The following is a 19,853-nucleotide window of genomic DNA, read 5'->3' as shown; positions in this document are numbered from 1 at the left end:
ACTGTGCAGCGCTCCCTCAGTACTGCCCCTCCGACGGTGCAGCGCTCACTCAGTACTGCCCCTCCGACGGTGCAGCGCTCCCTCAGTACTGCCCCTCCGACGGTGCAGCGCTCCCTCAGTACTGCCCCTCTGACGGTGCAGCGCTCCCTCAGTACTGCCTCTCTGACAGTGCAGCGCTCCCTCAGTACTGCCCCTCTCACAGTGCAGCGCTCCCTCAGTACCGCCCCTCCGACGGTGCAGTGCTCCCTCAGTACTGCCCCTCTGACAGTGCAGCGCTCCCTCAGTACTGCACCTCTGACAGTGCAACGCTCCCTCAGTACCGCCCCCTGACAGTGCAACGCTCCCTCAGTACTGCCCCTCCGACAGTGCAGCGCTCCCTCAGTACTGCCCCTCCGAGAGTGCGGCACTCCATCAGTACCGCCCCTCTGACAGTGCAGCGCTCCCTCAGTACTGCCCCTCCGACAGTGCAACGCTCCCTCAGTACCGCCCCTCCGGTGCATCGCTCCCTCAGTACTGCCCCTCCGACAGTGCAGCGCTCCCTCAGTACCGCCCCTCTGACAGTGCAGCGCTCCCTCAGTACCGCCCCTCTGACACTGCAGCGCTCTCCCAGTACAGCCCCTCCGACAGTGCAGCGCTCCCTCAATACTGCCCCTCCGACAGTGCAGCGCTCCCTCAGTACTGCCCCTCCGACAGTGCAGCGCTCCCTCAGTACCACCCCTCCGACAGTGCAGCGCTCCCTCAGTACCGCCCCTCCGACAGTGCAGCACTCCCTCAGTACCGCCCCTCTGACAGTGCAGCGCTCCCTCAGTGCTGCCCCTCCGACAGTGCAACGCTCCCTCAGTACCCGCCCCTCCGGTGCATCGCTCCCTCAGTACTGCCCCTCCGACAGTGCAGCGCTCCCTCAGTACCGCCCCTCTGACAGTGCAGCGCTCTCCCAGTACAGCCCCTCCGACAGTGCAGCGCTCCCTCAATACTGCCCCTCCGACAGTGCAGCGCTCCCTCAGTACTGCCCCTCCGACAGTGCAGCGCTCTCCCAGTACAGCCCCTCCGACAGTGCAACGCTTCCTCAGTGTTGCCCCGCCGACAGTGCCGCGCTCCCACAGCACTGCCCCTCCGACAGTGCAACGCTTCCTCAGTATTGCCCCGCCGACAGTGCCGCGCCCCCTCTACTGCCCCTCTGACAGTGCAGCGCTCCCTCAGTACTGACCCGACGGTGCACCGCTCCCTCAGGACTGCCCCTCCGACGGTGCACCGCTCCCTCAGTGCTGCCCCTCTGTCAGTGTAGCGCTCCCTCAGTACTGCCCCTCCGACAGTGCAGCGCTCCCTCAGTACTGCCCCTCCGACAGTGCAGCGCTCCCTCAGTACCGCCCCTCCGACGCTGCAGCGCTCCCTCAGTACTGCCCCTCCGACAGTGCAGCGCTCCCTCAGTACTGCCCCTCCGACAGTGCAGCGCTTCCTCAGTACCGCCCCTCCGACAGTGCAGCGCTCCCTCAGTACTGCCCCTCCGACAGTGCAGCGCTCCCTCAGTACTGCCCCTCCGACGGTGCAGCGCTCCCTGAGTACTGCCACTCGGATGGTGCAGCGCTCCCTCAGTACTGCCCCTCTGATAGTGCAGCGCTCCCACAGTACTGCCCCTCCGACAGTGCAGCGCTCCCTCAGTACTGCCCCTCCGACAGTGCAGCGCTCGCTCAGTACTGCCCCTCCGACAGTGCAACGCTCCCTCAGTACTGCACCTCCGACAGTGCAACGCTCCCTCAGTGCTGCCCCTCTGAAAGTGCAGCGCTCCCTCAGCACTGTCCCTCCGACAGTGCAGCGCTCCCTCAGTACTATCCCTCTGACAGTGCAGCGCTCCCTCAGTACTGCACCACTGACAGTGCAGCGCTCCCTCAGTACTGCCCCTCCGACAGTGCAGTGCTCCCTCAGTACTGCCCCTCCGACAGTGCAGCGCTCCCCCAGTACAGCCCCTCCGACAGTGCAGCGCTCCCCCAGTACTGCCCCTCCGACAGTGCAGCGCTCCCACAGCACTGCCCCTCCGACAGTGCAACGCTTCCTCAGTGTTGCCCCGCCGACAGTGCCACGCCCATTGCCCCTCCGACAGTGCTGCGCTCCATCAGGACTGCCCCGCCGACAGTGCCGCGCGCCCCCTCTACTGCCCCTCCGGCAGTGCAGCGCTCCCCCAGTACCGCCCCTCCGGCAGTGCAGCGGTTCCTCAGTACCGCCCCTCCGACAGTGCAGCGCTCCCTCAGTACTGCCCCTCCGACAGTGCAGCGCTCCCTCAGTACTGCCCCTCCGACAGTGCAGCGCTCCCTCAGTACTGCCCCTCCGACAGTGCAGCACTCCCTCAGTACCGCCCCTCCGACAGTGCAGCGCTCCCTCAGTACCGCCCCTCCGACAGTGCAGCGCTCCCTCAGTACCGCCCCTCCGACGGTGCAGCGCTCCCTCAGTACCGCCCCTCCGACAGTGCAGCGCTCCCTCAGTAATGCCCCTCCGACAGTGCAGCGCTCCCTCAGTACCGCCCCTCCGACAGTGCAGCGCTCCCTCAGTACTGCCCCTCTGACAGTGCAACGCTCCCTCAGTACCGCCCCCTGACAGTGCAACGCTCCCACAGTACTGCCCCTCCGACAGTGCAGCGCTCCCTCAGTACTGCCCCTCCGAGAGTGCGGCACTCCATCAGTACCGCCCCTCTGACAGTGCAGCGCTCCCTCAGTACTGCCCCTCCGACAGTGCAACGCTCCCTCAGTACCGCCCCTCCGGTGCAGCGCTCCCTCAGTACTGCCCCTCCGACAGTGCAGCGCTCCCTCAGTACCGCCCCTCTGACAGTGCAGCGCTCTCCCAGTACAGCCCCTCCGACAGTGCAGCGCTCCCTCAATACTGCCCCTCCGATAGTGCAGCGCTCCCTCAGTACTGCCCCACCGACAGTGCAGCGCTCCCTCAGTACTACCCCTCCGACAGTGCAGCGCTCCCTCAGTACCGCCCCTCCGACAGTGCAGCGCTCCCTCAGTACCGCCCCTCCGACGGTGCAGCGCTCCCTCAGTCCTGCCCCTCCGACGGTGCAGCGCTCCCTCAGTACTGCCCCTCCGACGGTGCACCGCTCCCTCAGTACTGCCCCTCCGACAGTGCACCGCTCCCTCAGTGCTGCCCCTCCGACAGTGCAGCGCTCCCTCAGTACTGCCCCTCCGACAGTGCAGCGCTCCCTCAGTACTGCCCCTCCGACAGTGCAGCGCTCCCTCAGTACTGCCCCTCTGACAGTGCAGCGCTCCCTCAGCACTGTCCCTCCGACTGTGCAGCGCTCCCTCAGTACTATCCCTCTGACAGTGCAGCGCTCCCTCAGTACTGCACCTCTGACAGTGCAGCGCTCCCTCAGTACTGCCCCTCCGACAGTGCAGTGCTCCCTCAGTACTGCCCCTCCGACAGTGCAGCGCTCCCTCAGTACTGCACCTCCGACAGTGCAGCGCTCCCTCAGCACTGTCCCTCCGACAGTGCAGCGCTCCCTCAGTACTATCCCTCTGACAGTGCAGCGCTCCCTCAGTACTGCCCCTCCGACAGTGCAGTGCTCCCTCAGTACTGCCCCTCCGACAGTGCAGCGCTCCCTCAGTACTGCCCCTCAGACAGTGCAACGCTCCCTCAGTACTGCCCCCTGACAGTGCAGCGCTCCCTCAGCACTGTCCCTCCGACAGTGCAGCGTTCCCTCAGTACTGCACCTCCGACAGTGCAGTGCTCCCTCAGTACTGCCCCTCCGACAGTGCAGCGCTCCCTCAGTACTGCCCCTCCGACAGTGCAGCGCTCCCTCAGTACTGCCCCTCCGACGGTGCAGTGCTCCCTCAGTACAGCCCCTCCGACAGTGCAGCGCTCCCACAGCACTGCCCCTCCGACAGTGCAGCGCTCCCTCAGTACTGCCCCTCCGACAGTGCAGCGCTCCCTCAGTACTGCCCCTCCGACAGTGCAGCGCTCCCTCAGTACTGCCCCTCCGACAGTGCAGCGTTTCCTCAGTACTGCCCCTCCGACAGTGCAGCGTTTCCTCAGTACTGCCCCTCTGACAGTGCAGCGCCCCCTCTGCTGCCCCTCCGACAGTGCAGCGCTCCCTCAGTACCGCCCCTCCGACAGTGCAGCGCTCCCTCAGTACTGCCCCTCCGACAGTGCAGCGTTTCCTCAGTGCTGCCCCACCCGACAGGGCCGCGCTCCCTCACTACCGCGCTCCCTCAGTACTGACCCTCCGCCAGTGCTGCGTTCCCTCAGTACTGCCTCTCCGACAGTGAAGCACTCCCGCAGGACTGCCCCTCCGACAGAGCAGTACTCCCTCAGTACCGCCCCCCGACAGTGCCGCGCACTCACTCAGTACTGCCCCTCCGACAGTGCTGCGCTCCCTCCGTACTGCCCCTCCGACAGTGCAGCGCTCCCTCAGTACCGCCCCTCCGACAGTGCAGCGCTCCCTCAGTACCGCCCCTCTGACGGTGCAACGCTCCCTCAGTACCGCCCCTCTGACTGTGCAGCGCTCCCTCAGTACCGCCCCTCTGACTGTGCAGCGCTCCCTCAGTACTGCCCCTCCGACGGTGCAGCGCTCACTCAGTACTGCCCCTCCGACGGTGCAGCGCTCCCTCAGTACTGCCCCTCCGACAGTGCAACGCTCCCTCAGTACCGCCCCCTGACAGTGCAACGCTCCCTCAGTACTGCCCCTCCGACAGTGCAGCGCTCCCTCAGTACTGCCCCTCCGAGAGTGCGGCACTCCATCAGTACCGCCCCTCTGACAGTGCAGCGCTCCCTCAGTACTGCCCCTCCGACAGTGCAACGCTCGCTCAGTACCCGCCCCTCCGGTGCATCGCTCCCTCAGTACTGCCCCTCCGACAGTGCAGCGCTCCCTCAGTACCGCCCCTCTGACAGTGCAGCGCTCCCTCAGTACCGCCCCTCTGACAGTGCAGCGCTCTCCCAGTACAGCCCCTCCGACAGTGCAGCGCTCCCTCAATACTGCCCCTCCGACAGTGCAGCGCTCCCTCAGTACTGCCCCTCCGACAGTGCAGCGCTCCCTCAGTACCTCCCCTCCGACAGTGCAGCGCTCCCTCAGTACCGCCCCTCCGACAGTGCAGCACTCCCTCAGTACCGCCCCTCTGACAGTGCAGCGCTCCCTCAGTGCTGCCCCTCCGACGGTGCAGCGCTCCCTCAGTACTGCCCCTCCGACGGTGCAGCGCTCCCTCAGTACTGCCCCTCCGACGGTGCACCGCTCCCTCAGTGCTGCCCCTCCGACAGTGCACCGCTCCCTCAGTGCTGCCCCTCCGACAGTGCAGCGCTCCCTCAGTACTGCCCCTCCGATGGTGCAGCGCTCCCTCAGTACTGCCCCTCCGACAGTGCAGCGCTCCCTCAGTACTGCCCCTCCGACGCTGCAGCGCTCCCTCAGTACGGCCCCTCCGACAGTGCAGCGCTCCCTCAGTACCGCCCCTCCGACAGTGCGGCGCTCCCTCAGCACTGCCCCTCCGACAGTGCGGCGCTCCCTCAGTACCGCCCCTCTGACAGTGCAGCGCTCCCTCAGTACTGCCCCTCCGACAGTGCGGCGCTCCCGCAGTACTGCCCCTCCGACAGTGCAGCGCTCCCTCAGTACTGCCCCTCCAACAGTGCAGCGTTCCCTCAGTACTGCCCCTCAGACAGTGCAGCGCTCCCTCAGTACTGCCCCTCCGACAGTGCAGCGCTCCCTCAGTACTGCCCCTCCGACAGTGCAGCGCTCCCTCAGTACTGCCCCTCCGACAGTGCAGCGCTCCCTCAGTACTGCCCCTCCGACGGTGCAGCGCTCCCTCAGTACTGCCCCTCCGACAGTGCAGCGCTCCCTCAGTACCGCCCCTCCGACAGTGCGGCGCTCCCTCAGCACTGCCCCTCCGACAGTGCGGCGCTCCCTCAGTACCGCCCCTCTGACAGTGCAGCGCTCCCTTAGTACTGCCCCTCCGACAGTGCGGCTCTCCCGCAGTACTGCCCCTCCGACAGTGCAGCGCTCCCTCAGTACTGCCCCTCCAACAGTGCAGCGTTCCCTCAGTACTGCCCCTCAGACAGTGCAGCGCTCCCTCAGTACTGCCCCTCCGACAGTGCAGCGCTCCCTCAGTACTGCCCCTCCGACAGTGCAGCGCTCCCTCAGTACTGCCCCTCCGACAGTGCAGCGCTCCCTCAGTACCGCCCCTCTGACAGTGCAGCGCTCCCTCAGTACTGCCCCTCCGACAGTGCAGCGCTCCCTCCGTACTGCCCCTCCAACAGTGCAGCGTTCCCTCAGTACTGCCCCTCCGACAGTGCAGCGCTCCCTCAGTACTGCCCCTCCGACAGTGCAGCGCTCCCTCAGTACTACCCCTCCGACAGTGCAGCGCTCCCTCAGTACTGCCCCACTGACGGTGCAGCGCTCCCTCAGTACTGCCCATCTGACAGTGCAGCGCTCCCTCAGTACTGCCCATCTGACAGTGCAGCGCTCCCTCAGTACCGCCCCTCGGACAGTGCAGCGCTCCCTCAGTGCTGCCCCTCAGATAGTGCAGCGCTCCCTCAGTCCTGCCCCTCCGACAGTGCAGCGCTGCCTCAGTCCTGCCCCTCCGACAGTGCAGCGCTCCCTCAGTACTGCCCCTCCGACAGTGCACCGCTGCCTCAGTACTGCCCCTCCGACGGTGCACCGCTCCCTCAGTACTGCCCCTCCGACAGTGCACCGCTCCCTCAGTGCTGCCCCTCCGACAGTGCAGCGCTCCCTCAGTACTGCCCCTCCGACAGTGCAGCGCTCCCTCAGTACCGCCCCTCCGATGCTGCAGCGCTCCCTCAGTACTGCCCCTCCGACAGTGCAGCGCTCCCTCAGTACTGCCCCTCCGACAGTGCAGAGCTCCCTCAGTACTGCCCCTCCGACAGTGCAGCGCTCCCTCAGTACTGCCCCTCCGACAGTGCAGCGCTCCTTCAGTGCTGCCTCTCTCACAGTGCAGCGCTCCCTCAGTACTGCCCCTCCGACAGTGCAGTGCTCCCTCCGTACTGCCCCTCCAACAGTGCAGCGTTCCCTTAGTACTGCCCCTCAGACAGTGCAGCGCTCCCTCAGTACTGCCTCTCTCACAGTGCAGCGCTCCCTCAGTAATGCCCCTCCGACAGTGCACCGCTCCCTCAGTACTGCCCCTCCGACGGTGCACCGCTCCCTCAGTACTGCCCCTCCGACAGTGCGGCGCTCCCTCAGTACTGCCCCTCCGACAGTGCAGCGCTCCCTCAGTACTGCCCCTCCGACAGTGCACCGCTCCCTCAGTACTGCCCCTCCGACGGTGCACCGCTCCCTCAGTACTGCCCCTCCGACAGTGCGGCGCTCCCTCAGTACTGCCCCTCCGACAGTGCAGCGCTCCCTCAGTACTGCCCCTCCGACAGTGCACCGCTCCCTCAGTACTGCCCCTCCGACGGTGCACCGCTCCCTCAGTACTGCCCCTCCGACAGTGCACCGCTCCCTCAGTGCTGCCCCTCCGACAGTGCAGCGCTCCCTCAGTACTGCCCCTCCGACAGTGCAGCGATCCCTCAGTACCGCCCCTCCGATGCTGCAGCGCTCCCTCAGTACTGCCCCTCCGACAGTGCAGCGCTCGCTCAGTACTGCCCCTCCGACAGTGCAACGCTCCCTCAGTACTGCACCTCCGACAGTGCAACGCTCCCTCAGTACTGCCCCTCTGAAAGTGCAGCGCTCCCTCAGCACTGTCCCTCCGACAGTGCAGCGCTCCCTCAGTACTATCCCTCTGACAGTGCAGCGCTCCCTCAGTACTGCACCTCTGACAGTGCAGCGCTCCCTCAGTACTGCCCCTCCGACAGTGCAGTGCTCCCTCAGTACTGCCCCTCCGACAGTGCAGCGCTCCCCCAGTACAGCCCCTCCGACAGTGCAGCGCTCCCCCAGTACTGCCCCTCCGACAGTGCAGCGCTCCCACAGCACTGCCCCTCCGACAGTGCAACGCTTCCTCAGTGTTGCCCCCGCCGACAGTGCCGCGCCCATTGCCCCTCCGACAGTGCTGCGCTCCATCAGGACTGCCCCGCCGACAGTGCCGCGCGCCCCCTCTACTGCCCCTCCGGCAGTGCAGCGCTCCCCCAGTACCGCCCCTCCGGCAGTGCAGCGCTCCCTCAGTACTGCCCCTCCGACAGTGCAGCGCTCCCTCAGTACTGCCCCTCCGACAGTGCAGCGCTCCCTCAGTACTGCCCCTCCGACAGTGCAGCGCTCCCTCAGTACCGCCCCTCCGACAGTGCAGCGCTCCCTCAGTACCGCCCCTCCGACAGTGCAGCGCTCCCTCAGTACCGCCCCTCCGACGGTGCAGCGCTCCCTCAGTACCGCCCCTCCGACAGTGCAGCGCTCCCTCAGTAATGCCCCTCCGACAGTGCAGCGCTCCCTCAGTACCGCCCCTCCGACAGTGCAGCGCTCCCTCAGTACTGCCCCTCTGACAGTGCAACGCTCCCTCAGTACCGCCCCCTGACAGTGCAACGCTCCCACAGTACTGCCCCTCCGACAGTGCAGCGCTCCCTCAGTACTGCCCCTCCGAGAGTGCGGCACTCCATCAGTACCGCCCCTCTGACAGTGCAGCGCTCCCTCAGTACTGCCCCTCCGACAGTGCAACGCTCACTCAGTACCGCCCCTCCGGTGCAGCGCTCCCTCAGTACTGCCCCTCCGACAGTGCAGCGCTCCCTCAGTACCGCCCCTCTGACAGTGCAGCGCTCTCCCAGTACAGCCCCTCCGACAGTGCAGCGCTCCCTCAATACTGCCCCTCCGATAGTGCAGCGCTCCCTCAGTACTGCCCCACCGACAGTGCAGCGCTCCCTCAGTACTACCCCTCCGACAGTGCAGCGCTCCCTCAGTACCGCCCCTCCGACAGTGCAGCGCTCCCTCAGTACCGCCCCTCCGACGGTGCAGCGCTCCCTCAGTACTGCCCCTCCGACGGTGCACCGCTCCCTCAGTGCTGCCCCTCCGACAGTGCAGCGCTCCCTCAGTGCTGCCCCTCCGACAGTGCAGCGCTCCCTCAGTACTGCCCCTCCGACAGTGCAGCGCTCCCTCAGTACTGCCCCTCTGACAGTGCAGCGCTCCCTCAGCACTGTCCCTCCGACAGTGCAGCGCTCCCTCAGTACTATCCCTCTGACAGTGCAGCGCTCCCTCAGTACTGCACCTCTGACAGTGCAGCGCTCCCTCAGTACTGCCCCTCCGACAGTGCAGTGCTCCCTCAGTACTGCCCCTCCGACAGTGCAGCGCTCCCTCAGTACTGCACCTCCGACAGTGCAGCGCTCCCTCAGCACTGTCCCTCCGACAGTGCAGCGCTCCCTCAGTACTATCCCTCTGACAGTGCAGCGCTCCCTCAGTACTGCCCCTCCGACAGTGCAGTGCTCCCTCAGTACTGCCCCTCCGACAGTGCAGCGCTCCCTCAGTACTGCCCCTCAGACAGTGCAACGCTCCCTCAGTACTGCCCCCTGACAGTGCAGCGCTCCCTCAGCACTGTCCCTCCGACAGTGCAGCGCTCCCTCAGTACTATCCCTCTGACAGTGCAGCGCCCCCTCAGTACTGCACCTCCGACAGTGCAGTGCTCCCTCAGTACTGCCCCTCCGACAGTGCAGCGCTCCCTCAGTACTGCCCCTCCGACAGTGCAGCGCTCCCTCAGTACTGCCCCTCCGACGGTGCAGTGCTCCCTCAGTACAGCCCCTCCGACAGTGCAGCGCTCCCACAGCACTGCCCCTCCGACAGTGCAGCGCTCCCTCAGTACTGCCCCTCCGACAGTGCAGCGCTCCCTCAGTACTGCCCCTCCGACAGTGCAGCGCTCCCTCAGTACTGCCCCTCCGACAGTGCAGCGTTTCCTCAGTACTGCCCCTCCGACAGTGCAGCGTTTCCTCAGTACTGCCCCTCTGACAGTGCAGCGCCCCCTCTGCTGCCCCTCCGACAGTGCAGCGCTCCCTCAGTACCGCCCCTCCGACAGTGCAGCGCTCCCTCAGTACTGCCCCTCCGACAGTGCAGCGTTTCCTCAGTGCTGCCCCACCCGACAGGGCCGCGCTCCCTCACTACCGCGCTCCCTCAGTACTGACCCTCCGCCAGTGCTGCGTTCCCTCAGTACTGCCTCTCCGACAGTGAAGCACTCCCGCAGGACTGCCCCTCCGACAGAGCAGTACTCCCTCAGTACCGCCCCCCGACAGTGCCGCGCACTCCCTCAGTACTGCCCCTCCGACAGTGCTGCGCTCCCTCCGTACTGCCCCTCCGACAGTGCAGCGCTCCCTCAGTACCGCCCCTCCGACAGTGCAGCGCTCCCTCAGTACCGCCCCTCTGACGGTGCAACGCTCCCTCAGTACCGCCCCTCTGACTGTGCAGCGCTCCCTCAGTACCGCCCCTCTGACTGTGCAGCGCTCCCTCAGTACTGCCCCTCCGACGGTGCAGCGCTCACTCAGTACTGCCCCTCCGACGGTGCAGCGCTCCCTCAGTACTGCCCCTCCGACGGTGCAGCGCTCCCTCAGTACTGCCCCTCTGACGGTGCAGCGCTCCCTCAGTACTGCCTCTCTGACAGTGCAGCGCTCCCTCAGTACTGCCCCTCTGACAGTGCAGCGCTCCCTCAGTACCGCCCCTCCAACGGTGCAGTGCTCCCTCAGTACTGCCCCTCTGACAGTGCAGCGCTCCCTCAGTACTGCACCTCTGACAGTGCAACGCTCCCTCAGTACCGCCCCCTGACAGTGCAACGCTCCCTCAGTACTGCCCCTCCGACAGTGCAGCGCTCCCTCAGTACTGCCCCTCCGAGAGTGCGGCACTCCATCAGTACCGCCCCTCTGACAGTGCAGCGCTCCCTCAGTACTGCCCCTCCGACAGTGCAACGCTCCCTCAGTACCGCCCCTCCGGTGCATCGCTCCCTCAGTACTGCCCCTCCGACAGTGCAGCGCTCCCTCAGTACCGCCCCTCTGACAGTGCAGCGCTCTCCCAGTACAGCCCCTCCGACAGTGCAGCGCTCCCTCAATACTGCCCCTCCGACAGTGCAGCGCTCCCTCAGTACTGCCCCTCCGACAGTGCAGCGCTCCCTCAGTACCACCCCTCCGACAGTGCAGCGCTCCCTCAGTACCGCCCCTCCGACAGTGCAGCACTCCCTCAGTACCGCCCCTCTGACAGTGCAGCGCTCCCTCAGTGCTGCCCCTCCGACAGTGCAGCGCTGCCTCAGTCCTGCCCCTCCGAGAGTGCAGCGCTCCCTCAGTACTGCCCCTCCGACGGTGCAGCGCTCCCTCAGTACTGCCCCTCCGACGGTGCACCGCTCCCTCAGTACTGCCCCTCCGACAGTGCACCGCTCCCTCAGTGCTGCCCCTCCGACAGTGCAGCGCTCCCTCAGTACTGCCCCTCCGATAGTGCAGCGCTCCCTCAGTACTGCCCCTCCGACAGTGCAGCGCTCCCTCAGTACTGCCCCTCCGACGCTGCAGCGCTCCCTCAGTACTGCCCCTCCGACAGTGCAGCGCTCCCTCAGTACCGCCCCTCCGACAGTGCGGCGCTCCCTCAGCACTGCCACTCCGACAGTGCGGCGCTCCCTCAGTACCGCCCCTCTGACAGTGCAGCGCTCCCTCAGTACTGCCCCTCCGACAGTGCGGCTCTCCCGCAGTACTGCCCCTCCGACAGTGCAGCGCTCCCTCAGTACTGCCCCTCCAACAGTGCAGCGTTCCCTCAGTACTGCCCCTCAGACAGTGCAGCGCTCCCTCAGTACTGCCCCTCCGACAGTGCAGCGCTCCCTCAGTACTGCCCCTCCGACAGTGCAGCGCTCCCTCAGTACCGCCCCTCTGACAGTGCAGCGCTCCCTCAGTACTGCCCCTCCGACAGTGCAGCGCTCCCTCCGTACTGCCCCTCCAACAGTGCAGCGTTCCCTCAGTACTGCCCCTCAGACAGTGCAACGCTCCCTCAGTACCGCCCCTCCGGTGCAGCGCTCCCTCAGTACTGCCCCTCCGACAGTGCAACGCTCCCTCAGTACCGCCCCTCCGGTGCAGCGCTCCCTCAGTACTGCCCCTCCGACAGTGCAGCGCTCCCTCAGTACCGCCCCTCTGACAGTGCAGCGCTCTCCCAGTACAGCCCCTCCGACAGTGCAGCGCTCCCTCAATACTGCCCCTCCGACAGTGCAGCGCTCCCTCAGTACTGCCCCTCCGACAGTGCAGCGCTCCCTCAGTACTACCCCTCCGACAGTGCAGCGCTCCCTCAGTACTGCCCCACTGACGGTGCAGCGCTCCCTCAGTACTGCCCATCTGACAGTGCAGCGCTCCCTCAGTACTGCCCCACTGACGGTGCAGCGCTCCCTCAGTACCGCCCATCTGACAGTGCAGCGCTCCCTCAGTACTGCCCATCTGACAGTGCAGCGCTCCCTCAGTACCGCCCCTCGGACAGTGCAGCGCTGCCTCAGTCCTGCCCCTCCGACAGTGCAGCGCTCCCTCAGTACTGCCCCTCCGACAGTGCACCGCTCCCTCAGTACTGCCCCTCCGACGGTGCACCGCTCCCTCAGTACTGCCCCTCCGACAGTGCACCGCTCCCTCAGTGCTGCCCCTCCGACAGTGCAGCGCTCCCTCAGTACTGCCCCTCCGACAGTGCAGCGCTCCCTCAGTACCGCCCCTCCGATGCTGCAGCGCTCCCTCAGTACTGCCCCTCCGACAGTGCAGCGCTCCCTCAGTACTGCCCCTCCGACAGTGCAGAGCTCCCTCAGTACTGCCCCTCCGACAGTGCAGCGCTCCCTCAGTACTGCCCCTCCGACAGTGCAGCGCTCCTTCAGTGCTGCCTCTCTCACAGTGCAGCGCTCCCTCAGTACTGCCCCTCCGACAGTGCAGTGCTCCCTCCGTACTGCCCCTCCAACAGTGCAGCGTTCCCTTAGTACTGCCCCTCAGACAGTGCAGCGCTCCCTCAGTACTGCCTCTCTCACAGTGCAGCGCTCCCTCAGTACTGCCCCTCCGACAGTGCAGCGCTCCCTCAGTAATGCCCCTCCGACAGTGCAGCGCTCCCTCAGTACTGCCCCTCCAACAGTGCAGCGTTCCCTCAGTACTGCCCCTCAGACAGTGGAGCGCTCACTCAGTACTGCCCCTCCGACAGTGCAGCGCTCCCTCAGTACTGCCCCTCCGACAGTGCAGAGCTCCCTCAGTACTGCCCCTCCGACAGTGCAGCGCTCCCTCAGTACTGCCCCTCCAACAGTGCAGCGCTCCCTCAGCACTGCCTCTCTCACAGTGCAGCGCTCCCTCAGTACTGCCCCTCCGACAGTGCAGCGCTCCCTCAGTACCGCCCCTCCGACAGTGCAGCGCTCCCTCAGTACCGCCCCTCCGACGGTGCAGCGCTCCCTCAGTACCGCCCCTCCGACAGTGCAGCGCTCCCTCAGTAATGCCCCTCCGACAGTGCAGCGCTCCCTCAGTACCGCCCCTCCGACAGTGCAGCGCTCCCTCAGTACTGCCCCTCTGACAGTGCAACGCTCCCTCAGTACCGCCCCCTGACAGTGCAACGCTCCCACAGTACTGCCCCTCCGACAGTGCAGCGCTCCCTCAGTACTGCCCCTCCGAGAGTGCGGCACTCCATCAGTACCGCCCCTCCGGTGCAGCGCTCCCTCAGTACTGCCCCTCTGACAGTGCAGCGCTCCCTCAATACTGCCCCTCCGATAGTGCAGCGCTCCCTCAGTACTGCCCCACCGACAGTGCAGCGCTCCCTCAGTACTACCCCTCCGACAGTGCAGCGCTCCCTCAGTACCGCCCCTCCGACAGTGCAGCGCTCCCTCAGTACCGCCCCTCCGACGGTGCAGCGCTCCCTCAGTCCTGCCCCTCCGACGGTGCAGCGCTCCCTCAGTACTGCCCCTCCGACGGTGCACCGCTCCCTCAGTACTGCCCCTCCGACAGTGCACCGCTCCCTCAGTGCTGCCCCTCCGACAGTGCAGCGCTCCCTCAGTACTGCCCCTCCGACAGTGCAGCGCTCCCTCAGTACTGCCCCTCCGACAGTGCAGCGCTCCCTCAGTACTGCCCCTCTGACAGTGCAGCGCTCCCTCAGCACTGTCCCTCCGACAGTGCAGCGCTCCCTCAGTACTATCCCTCTGACAGTGCAGCGCTCCCTCAGTACTGCACCTCTGACAGTGCAGCGCTCCCTCAGTACTGCCCCTCCGACAGTGCAGTGCTCCCTCAGTACTGCCCCTCCGACAGTGCAGCGCTCCCTCAGTACTGCACCTCCGACAGTGCAGCGCTCCCTCAGCACTGTCCCTCCGACAGTGCAGCGCTCCCTCAGTACTATCCCTCTGACAGTGCAGCGCTCCCTCAGTACTGCCCCTCCGACAGTGCAGTGCTCCCTCAGTACTGCCCCTCCGACAGTGCAGCGCTCCCTCAGTACTGCCCCTCAGACAGTGCAACGCTCCCTCAGTACTGCCCCCTGACAGTGCAGCGCTCCCTCAGCACTGTCCCTCCGACAGTGCAGCGCTCCCTCAGTACTATCCCTCTGACAGTGCAGCGCCCCCTCAGTACTGCACCTCCGACAGTGCAGTGCTCCCTCAGTACTGCCCCTCCGACAGTGCAGCGCTCCCTCAGTACTGCCCCTCCGACAGTGCAGCGCTCCCTCAGTACTGCCCCTCCGACGGTGCAGTGCTCCCTCAGTACAGCCCCTCCGACAGTGCAGCGCTCCCACAGCACTGCCCCTCCGACAGTGCAGCGCTCCCTCAGTACTGCCCCTCCGACAGTGCAGCGCTCCCTCAGTACTGCCCCTCCGACAGTGCAGCGCTCCCTCAGTACTGCCCCTCCGACAGTGCAGCGTTTCCTCAGTACTGCCCCTCCGACAGTGCAGCGTTTCCTCAGTACTGCCCCTCTGACAGTGCAGCGCCCCCTCTGCTGCCCCTCCGACAGTGCAGCGCTCCCTCAGTACCGCCCCTCCGACAGTGCAGCGCTCCCTCAGTACTGCCCCTCCGACAGTGCAGCGTTTCCTCAGTGCTGCCCCACCCGACAGGGCCGCGCTCCCTCACTACCGCGCTCCCTCAGTACTGACCCTCCGCCAGTGCTGCGTTCCCTCAGTACTGCCTCTCCGACAGTGAAGCACTCCCGCAGGACTGCCCCTCCGACAGAGCAGTACTCCCTCAGTACCGCCCCCCGACAGTGCCGCGCACTCCCTCAGTACTGCCCCTCCGACAGTGCTGCGCTCCCTCCGTACTGCCCCTCCGACAGTGCAGCGCTCCCTCAGTACCGCCCCTCCGACAGTGCAGCGCTCCCTCAGTACCGCCCCTCTGACGGTGCAACGCTCCCTCAGTACCGCCCCTCTGACTGTGCAGCGCTCCCTCAGTACCGCCCCTCTGACTGTGCAGCGCTCCCTCAGTACTGCCCCTCCGACGGTGCAGCGCTCACTCAGTACTGCCCCTCCGACGGTGCAGCGCTCCCTCAGTACTGCCCCTCCGACGGTGCAGCGCTCCCTCAGTACTGCCCCTCTGACGGTGCAGCGCTCCCTCAGTACTGCCTCTCTGACAGTGCAGCGCTCCCTCAGTACTGCCCCTCTGACAGTGCAGCGCTCCCTCAGTACCGCCCCTCCAACGGTGCAGTGCTCCCTCAGTGCTGCCCCTCTGACAGTGCAGCGCTCCCTCAGTACTGCACCTCTGACAGTGCAACGCTCCCTCAGTACCGCCCCCTGACAGTGCAACGCTCCCTCAGTACTGCCCCTCCGACAGTGCAGCGCTCCCTCAGTACTGCCCCTCCGAGAGTGCGGCACTCCATCAGTACCGCCCCTCTGACAGTGCAGCGCTCCCTCAGTACTGCCCCTCCGACAGTGCAACGCTCCCTCAGTACCGCCCCTCCGGTGCATCGCTCCCTCAGTACTGCCCCTCCGACAGTGCAGCGCTCCCTCAGTACCGCCCCTCTGACAGTGCAGCGCTCTCCCAGTACAGCCCCTCCGACAGTGCAGCGCTCCCTCAATACTGCCCCTCCGACAGTGCAGCGCTCCCTCAGTACTGCCCCTCCGACAGTGCAGCGCTCCCTCAGTACCACCCCTCCGACAGTGCAGCGCTCCCTCAGTACCGCCCCTCCGACAGTGCAGCACTCCCTCAGTACCGCCCCTCTGACAGTGCAGCGCTCCCCCTCCGACGGTGCAGCGCTCCCTCAGTACTGCCCCTCCGACGGTGCAGCGCTCCCTCAGTACTGCCCCTCCGACGGTGCACCGCTCCCTCAGTACTGCCCCTCCGACAGTGCACCGCTCCCTCAGTGCTGCCCCTCCGACAGTGCAGCGCTCCCTCAGTACTGCCCCTCCGATAGTACAGCGCTCCCTCAGTACTGCCCCTCCGACAGTGCAGCGCTCCCTCAGTACTGCCCCTCCGACGCTGCAGCGCTCCCTCAGTACTGCCCCTCCGACAGTGCGGCTCTCCCGCAGTACTGCCCCTCCGACAGTGCAGCGCTCCCTCAGTACTGCCCCTCCAACAGTGCAGCGTTCCCTCAGTACTGCCCCTCAGACAGTGCAGCGCTCCCTCAGTACTGCCCCTCCGACAGTGCAGCGCTCCCTCAGTACTGCCCCTCCGACAGTGCAGCGCTCCCTCAGTACTGCCCCTCCGACAGTGCAGCGCTCCCTCAGTACCGCCCCTCTGACAGTGCAGCGCTCCCTCAGTACTGCCCCTCCGACAGTGCAGCGCTCCCTCCGTACTGCCCCTCCAACAGTGCAGCGTTCCCTCAGTACTGCCCCTCAGACAGTGCAACGCTCCCTCAGTACCCGCCCCTCCGGTGCAGCGCTCCCTCAGTACTGCCCCTCCGACAGTGCAACGCTCCCTCAGTACCGCCCCTCCGGTGCAGCGCTCCCTCAGTACTGCCCCTCCGACAGTGCAGCGCTCCCTCAGTACCCGCCCCTCTGACAGTGCAGCGCTCTCCCAGTACAGCCCCTCCGACAGTGCAGCGCTCCCTCAATACTGCCCCTCCGACAGTGCAGCGCTCCCTCAGTACTGCCCCTCCGACAGTGCAGCGCTCCCTCAGTACTACCCCTCCGACAGTGCAGCGCTCCCTCAGTACTGCCCCACTGACGGTGCAGCGCTCCCTCAGTACTGCCCATCTGACAGTGCAGCGCTCCCTCAGTACCCGCCCCTCCGACAGTGCAGCGCTCCCTCAGTACCGCCCCTCTGACGGTGCAACGCTCCCTCAGTACCGCCCCTCTGACTGTGCAGCGCTCCCTCAGTACCGCCCCTCTGACTGTGCAGCGCTCCCTCAGTACTGCCCCTCCGACGGTGCAGCGCTCACTCAGTACTGCCCCTCCGACGGTGCAGCGCTCCCTCAGTACTGCCCCTCCGACGGTGCAGCGCTCCCTCAGTACTGCCCCTCTGACGGTGCAGCGCTCCCTCAGTACTGCCTCTCTGACAGTGCAGCGCTCCCTCAGTACTGCCCCTCTCACAGTGCAGCGCTCCCTCAGTACCGCCCCTCCGACGGTGCAGTGCTCCCTCAGTACTGCCCCTCTGACAGTGCAGCGCTCCCTCAGTACTGCACCTCTGACAGTGCAACGCTCCCTCAGTACCGCCCCCTGACAGTGCAACGCTCCCTCAGTACTGCCCCTCCGACAGTGCAGCGCTCCCTCAGTACTGCCCCTCCGAGAGTGCGGCACTCCATCAGTACCGCCCCTCTGACAGTGCAGCGCTCCCTCAGTACTGCCCCTCCGACAGTGCAACGCTCCCTCAGTACCGCCCCTCCGGTGCATCGCTCCCTCAGTACTGCCCCTCCGACAGTGCAGCGCTCCCTCAGTACCGCCCCTCTGACAGTGCAGCGCTCCCTCAGTACCGCCCCTCTGACACTGCAGCGCTCTCCCAGTACAGCCCCTCCGACAGTGCAGCGCTCCCTCAATACTGCCCCTCCGACAGTGCAGCGCTCCCTCAGTACTGCCCCTCCGACAGTGCAGCGCTCCCTCAGTACCACCCCTCCGACAGTGCAGCGCTCCCTCAGTACCGCCCCTCCGACAGTGCAGCACTCCCTCAGTACCGCCCCTCTGACAGTGCAGCGCTCCCTCAGTGCTGCCCCTCCGACAGTGCAACGCTCCCTCAGTACCGCCCCTCCGGTGCATCGCTCCCTCAGTACTGCCCCTCCGACAGTGCAGCGCTCCCTCAGTACCGCCCCTCTGACAGTGCAGCGCTCTCCCAGTACAGCCCCTCCGACAGTGCAGCGCTCCCTCAATACTGCCCCTCCGACAGTGCAGCGCTCCCTCAGTACTGCCCCTCCGACAGTGCAGCGCTCTCCCAGTACAGCCCCTCCGACAGTGCAACGCTTCCTCAGTGTTGCCCCGCCGACAGTGCCGCGCTCCCACAGCACTGCCCCTCCGACAGTGCAACGCTTCCTCAGTATTGCCCCGCCGACAGTGCCGCGCCCCCCTCTACTGCCCCTCTGACAGTGCAGCGCTCCCTCAGTACTGACCCGACGGTGCACCGCTCCCTCAGGACTGCCCCTCCGACGGTGCACCGCTCCCTCAGTGCTGCCCCTCTGTCAGTGTAGCGCTCCCTCAGTACTGCCCCTCCGACAGTGCAGCGCTCCCTCAGTACTGCCCCTCCGACAGTGCAGCGCTCCCTCAGTACCGCCCCTCCGACGCTGCAGCGCTCCCTCAGTACTGCCCCTCCGACAGTGCAGCGCTCCCTCAGTACTGCCCCTCCGACAGTGCAGCGCTTCCTCAGTACCGCCCCTCCGACAGTGCAGCGCTCCCTCAGTACTGCCCCTCCGACAGTGCAGCGCTCCCTCAGTACTGCCCCTCCGACGGTGCAGCGCTCCCTGAGTACTGCCACTCGGATGGTGCAGCGCTCCCTCAGTACTGCCCCTCTGATAGTGCAGCGCTCCCACAGTACTGCCCCTCCGACAGTGCAGCGCTCCCTCAGTACTGCCCCTCCGACAGTGCAGCGCTCGCTCAGTACTGCCCCTCCGACAGTGCAACGCTCCCTCAGTACTGCACCTCCGACAGTGCAACGCTCCCTCAGTACTGCCCCTCTGAAAGTGCAGCGCTCCCTCAGCACTGTCCCTCCGACAGTGCAGCGCTCCCTCAGTACTATCCCTCTGACAGTGCAGCGCTCCCTCAGTACTGCACCACTGACAGTGCAGCGCTCCCTCAGTACTGCCCCTCCGACAGTGCAGTGCTCCCTCAGTACTGCCCCTCCGACAGTGCAGCGCTCCCCCAGTACAGCCCCTCCGACAGTGCAGCGCTCCCCCAGTACTGCCCCTCCGACAGTGCAGCGCTCCCACAGCACTGCCCCTCCGACAGTGCAACGCTTCCTCAGTGTTGCCCCCGCCGACAGTGCCGCGCCCATTGCCCCTCCGACAGTGCTGCGCTCCATCAGGACTGCCCCGCCGACAGTGCCGCGCGCCCCCTCTACTGCCCCTCCGGCAGTGCAGCGCTCCCCCAGTACCCGCCCCTCCGGCAGTGCAGCGGTTCCTCAGTACCGCCCCTCCGACAGTGCAGCGCTCCCTCAGTACTGCCCCTCCGACAGTGCAGCGCTCCCTCAGTACTGCCCCTCCGACAGTGCAGCGCTCCCTCAGTACTGCCCCTCCGACAGTGCAGCACTCCCTCAGTACCCGCCCCTCCGACAGTGCAGCGCTCCCTCAGTACCCGCCCCTCCGACAGTGCAGCGCTCCCTCAGTACCGCCCCTCCGACGGTGCAGCGCTCCCTCAGTACCGCCCCCTCCGACAGTGCAGCGCTCCCTCAGTAATGCCCCTCCGACAGTGCAGCGCTCCCTCAGTACCGCCCCTCCGACAGTGCAGCGCTCCCTCAGTACTGCCCCTCTGACAGTGCAACGCTCCCTCAGTACCGCCCCCTGACAGTGCAACGCTCCCACAGTACTGCCCCTCCGACAGTGCAGCGCTCCCTCAGTACTGCCCCTCCGAGAGTGCGGCACTCCATCAGTACCGCCCCTCTGACAGTGCAGCGCTCCCTCAGTACTGCCCCTCCGACAGTGCAACGCTCCCTCAGTAC

The sequence above is a fragment of the Somniosus microcephalus genome, unplaced genomic scaffold (genome assembly GCF_052327205.1).
Source record: "Somniosus microcephalus isolate GS21.2 unplaced genomic scaffold, FLI_Smic_1.0 unresolved_chr1, whole genome shotgun sequence".
Taxonomy (NCBI): domain Eukaryota; kingdom Metazoa; phylum Chordata; class Chondrichthyes; order Squaliformes; family Somniosidae; genus Somniosus; species Somniosus microcephalus.
Note: the sequence above shows the minus strand (reverse complement) of the source record.